Here is a 5,588-nt window from a genome sequence, read left to right on the forward strand (position 1 = left end):
ATGGAGGAGAAACTGGTGGTAGTGGTTGCTGGCTACCCAGAGCTATACGACCTGATGATAGACAGCAGGTTGTCAAACTGCCCCTGAGTCATCCTAAAATCTGCCTGTAAATGTCCATGATGGAGGAGAAGCTCCTGGACCAACTGGTGGTACTCCCCATGATCCAGCCTCTTTTTTAGGGTCTCATGTACCCACACAGATCTCTGTTTATCTGCTGACAGCCTCTCACCCTCAACCAGAGCTACAGACAGTACCCTCTGCCTCAACATGGCAGCAGCTACACACCGATTACTGTGGAATAAGTTTAAAATTTAGCAAGCATTTTTTGTTTTGCTAGTGGCATTCAATTAAAAAAAAAGCATTGGGCCTAGCATTTAGTAACCTGTAAATTGCTTTCTCTGTGATTGGGGTGTAATCCTGCCGTGTCTCGTCTGCTCACCCCAAAAAACACATGAACTTTCAAGTAAACAAACATGGCATGCGCCGATCTGCCGCCTCCCACCTCTACTGAAATCTAATCTTCATGTTGCCGTGCTCAGCTCGGCAGTAAATTTCACAGGCCTGTTGAACGCTAGTGGCTCAGTAAGTCCATTTATAAACATAATATAATGTTATTCAAGTTGTCATATTGCTTGTTATTAATTCAACATGAGTTGGATTTAGCGCCATGGAGCCGTCAGCACAGGTTGCTGCTGTAGGCTACTTTTCCAGAACGTGTCATAATGACAAATGTTGGCTCAGCAGGTTTACACTCTCGTACACCGGACTGGACCAGAGAAAGTGGAAGTCAGCCCAAGTCAACTGGGAGTACACCACCTTTTATTAAAAAAAAAGAAATGCAATATGTAAACATATCTCAGTCAGTATGAGAACAATAACATGAAGGTAAACTTCACCACAAACAGAAGTTGGTGTGTGTCCTGGAATCAGGATGCTGCTCAGTGTTAGCACCACGTCTGCTGCAGTGGAGAACAGTTTCTGCTACAACACGAGCACCAGAGAATCTCATCGTTACCTACAGTCGTGTACAGATGAAGGTCTGTTTAAATGAAACATGGAGCACGGACTGAATAATCTTCTTCACCTGAGGTGTGTGTTGCCGTGCGTCTCCGTTAGTTGGCTCATTTGTTGGTGCTGGTATTCTGTGCTTCACTCTGCTAACCTTGCAAGCCTCGTTATTAAGTTATTAAAACCAAAGTGTGCCCAGAGGCTTCCCGTGAGACTTGCTCTGCTGCAGGGAACTTTTAAAGTTACAAGCACCAGCAAAATTTTCTTTTCTTTTTTTTACCTGCATTAAATCTTTACTTTTACTAATTTCTTCAATAATTCAACAAAACTTATTTGATGTATCATGTGTACCAACTCAGTTCTGTAATGCCAGTCTTTCTCTGTCCTTTTTGGCTACTCCATGCACCTGTACCGTAACTGCAGGAATAGACGTGCATCAAAATCCAAGCAGCAGCTGTCTTGACGGTGCTGCTGTGCTGTGCTGCTCTGTCTGTCCAGGTGCTGTCAGCGTGAGTCTAAGCAAAGCTTCAGTGTCCTCTCTCTATGCTGCTACGTTATCAGATACACATTTGTTTTTAATTGTGTGAGAAAATAGACGTGCAGTGTGACAGCGTGTGAAATCTGTCAATGCTCAAGAGTTGGCAGCACTAAAAAACATATGTTCTGTCTCAGGTTGCATGGACTGGTGCATTTAGATCTGAGAATTACGTACAGTATGTGGACCACTTTGGATATGCATGTGGTATTTTTAGCCCTGATTCTAATGAATGCTGTACAATGTCCTGGTGCTGCACTGTGCCCTTGTGACAGTTCGTCTTTGTCTTTCTGTGAACATAAGTAGAAACTATAAAGTTTACAAAGTCTTTGGTTTGTTTACAACCTGTTTGATTGTGTCTCTTAACCTGTCAGACTTCATTTTAGTGACATCACCATGTTCCCTTCTCTTGGCTATTGGATTCCAGGGGTGTAAATCACTGGTTTCGTCACAATATGACATATCAATTTAATATTCACTGGTATCACAAAGTCTGCGCCACGATAAGATTTCGATTTGATGCGATACGGGGGCCTGCGATCGATGTGAGACGATAAGTTGTCACCTCTTTCTTTTTTGCTTTTGGCCATAAAAGATCAAAACAACACGTTAATAATGTTGATAATTATAAGTGCAGTAGGGTTTACTTTATACTGTCTGACCATCTGGTTTAAAGCCCTGAAGGCAAACTTCCCTAACAGCCATAAAACACGGATTAACAACAAGATCATTTAACAAAAGTAATTCAGGTCGGGAATAAGTGTCACGGTTTGTAGGCATGTCAGTTGTTTTTGCTAGTCACTCATTAGCTTAAGCACCTTTACATTGCATAAATTAGCCTAGCCGCTAGCAGAGTTTTTCTCTACTCATAGCTTTATAAATTACACATTAATTATACTTTTTCTCACACACTGTTGCTGCATCTCTCGACAGAACAGCACGCTCTGTTTCAAACATTGTTGAGACAGAGCAGCTAATGTTGCTGTTAAGAAATGTTGATTGAGATTTGAGATGCCCAGCCAGACGGTTACGTTGTGTTTTTTCTCTCATAACGTCATTGTTTACATATGGCATGTGTTCTGTCTGTTGAACCATATTTTCTCCAAAATCAAAAAAATGTTCACACAGCTGATTTGTTCCTGAGTAAATATCGCCCAGCCCTAGTAGGTGTCGGTCACTGGGTTTCGGTACCTAAACCTAGAAATGATTGACACAGCTATGAAAATAAGACCAGAAAGTTGTATGATACTAGATGTACTCCCATCTGTCTTCTTTTCCCCTGGTTGTGTTTGGCTGACTTGCTCATGGGCAGGCTGGTTGGTTACGAAGCTAGGAGAAGATCCAGGCAGGTGTGTCCTCGGAAAAGCGGCAGCCATTGAGATGCAGTTTTATATAATGACCTCTGTGTATCGAGGCACTGAGAATCAGAATCAGAATCAGAATCAGAAATACTTTATTGATCCCCGAGGGGAAATTATTTATGTTACANAAAAGCGGCAGCCATTGAGATGCAGTTTTATATAATGACCTCTGTGTATCGAGGCACTGAGAAGATTACCCTTACTGTGTGTGTGTTTGTTCCTGGTCTCACACACACACACACACACACACACACACACACACACTTTGCCCCCCGTCTATTAATCTGAGACGTCTGACAGATATGTCTCGCTCTCACTCGGTTCGTGTTTTTCTCACCAGAGCAGCATCCTGACAGCTGAGAGTGCTGCCGGGAACGAAGAGAAGTGGTAGTTTTTCTGTGGAGTCATGGCACGCACGCACGCACACACACACACACACACACACACACACACACACACACACACACACAGAGCATTCTTTGTGTTTATTGATCTGCCATCAGGAGGTCGGTGCTGCTGCCCAAATAAGCTGTTAACTGTCCTTGATAACCTATCATCTCCCCCAACGAGAGGAAGCAGCTCAAATTAAACCCTTAAGCATAAACAAACGTTAATGTGCACTACATAAGCACGCACGCACACACTAACATCGGCACCTCCTCTCGTTGATCTCCCTCAGACAGGAGCAGAAGGTCAGATGCCTGACCGTCACAACTGGAAATGTAAAAGCTGTTAAACCTCTGGTCTCATCACATCAGCCGAGTCTCTGCTGTAACCCGGAAACATCTCCTCGTCACGGGGAACCTCAGCGCTCGGAGCTGTTACAGCAGGTTCAGCAGGTGTTGTGCACGGCGTTAACAAAGGTGCAAATTAAGTTGTGAAGATTCTACTTTTAGCCTTTTTCAGACTCGCACCTTGATATGTAAACGCTCTGACACTTTCACATGTCATGTGTCATGTTGTGTCTGAATAGGTTCCTGAGTCACAGTAAAAGCTACAACTGCAACGTGACTAAGTGTTTCTCTTCAGTTAAATACTGAATACTGAGAACACACATACTGTACAGTATACAGTATACAGTGTTTACTAAACTGGAGAACTAAGCTCCAAAAATGTAGGTTCCCTCTGCAGCCCAATTGCCAGGAGGAAAGTGTTGGCATTGTACGTTTCTGCAAACCACAGATACATTACATATTTTTCATACGTGTCAAATCAACGTTTCTAAAGTGGCTCAGTATATGAGCTGACTTTGTCATCTGGAGGTGGAGCGGATGGTGGACTGCGTGTCACCTGGTTGAGAATCCTGCCAAGCTGCAGATCACGGTTTGACACCAACAAACCAAAAACCAGTTGTTTTTATCAAGTCATCTCTGAGTTTCCAGCGGGGATAGTGCCATGAAAAGTGGTTGATTTTTACTGAGATTTTGCTGCATTTCCAGCCATGATTGTGCCAGAAAAAGCAGGTATTATGAGCCAAACGTGATCTTTTCTTAACCATAACCGAGTGTCTTTGTGCCTATACCTAACCACACACTAACCCTAGCATGGCTGAAATGTAAAGAAACTAGGGGTGTGCCATATCATCTCATTCATGATAATACTAGTATAATTTTCAATATCATATGAAAAATTCACATCGTGATACCTGCGATATTTTGACCTGGTGACATATTGACGTCATACTGTTACCCACGGCAACAACAAGCATGGCTGAAAGTGAAACTATTACCGACTCCTTGGTGGCTCCAAAAAGAGGAGCAGCTTCAGTAGTGTGGAATAAACTGTGGCGTCCTGAATGTTTTACTTCTCTTAGCGCTCAGAGGGAACTCATTCAGCGACTCCTCTGGCAGCAGCACAGCGTCTCTCCCTCTCCTCTCTGATTCTGTCATAAACCTTTGGTGATGTCAACCTATGTTAAAAAACTCCATATATGTGACTGTGTGATAGTTGTGGTATCATAACAGCCTGTCACAGGTTACAGCCTGATGATTAGAGGAGAAATGGCAGAGCATAAAGGTCCAGGTGGAAAAAACAACTCAGTCATTTAGGATTTTACTAAAAGAAGGAAATCAGCTGTTGATTTATATATATAGATCCCAGGGGACATTTTTTGTATTTGGGAGCTGTTTAAATTAGGGCTGTACCCAAATATTCAGATATTCAAATATTCGTTTCTATGGGTAGGTGTTCGTTATGAAAATTTGGTATTCGAAATTTGTTTTTTATTTACTTTACTTAAAAAAATAAAATAAATAAATAAAATTTATTTTTTTTCTTTTTAACATATCTTTTGGTGCTAAATGTAGTCTTTTTGTTGTTGGTAAATGTAGATTATCAATAAAAATCAAAACTTTTAAATTGCATTGTTAAAAATGTGAAAATATAGTATAGCCTACCAACGGAGCTTGTGTGCACGGCAGGCTTGAGCGCATCGTCTGAGGCTGTGGATCAATGCCAAGTTTTACCACTTCATCACTATTCCCTCTAACTTGTAGCTGTTTTTTCGTTATCTTTTGAATTTAATATGAATTATGGAACTGTTTTTGTCAACGTTTGTTTAAAGTTATTGTTTAAAGTTTCAACAAGTTTCTTTTGGAGTGCGTGACACAAGTGTGTTTTGAAAACGACCGTGGACTGTCACCTGCTCAACGCATCAGTACCTTCGGATGCCATGACAGTAATAG

General features: G+C 41.8%; 1 protein-coding gene across 2 annotated transcripts in view; it reads left to right on the forward strand.

Annotated features, from left to right (window-relative positions):
• Positions 1-5,588, forward strand: part of cadps2 (Ca++-dependent secretion activator 2) — a 633,342-nt gene that overhangs the window by 352,905 nt on the left and 274,849 nt on the right. The gene's annotated exons all lie outside the window — the stretch shown is intronic.

This window comes from Epinephelus moara, chromosome 20 (assembly GCF_006386435.1).
Source record: "Epinephelus moara isolate mb chromosome 20, YSFRI_EMoa_1.0, whole genome shotgun sequence".
Classification (NCBI taxonomy): Eukaryota; Metazoa; Chordata; class Actinopteri; order Perciformes; family Serranidae; genus Epinephelus; species Epinephelus moara.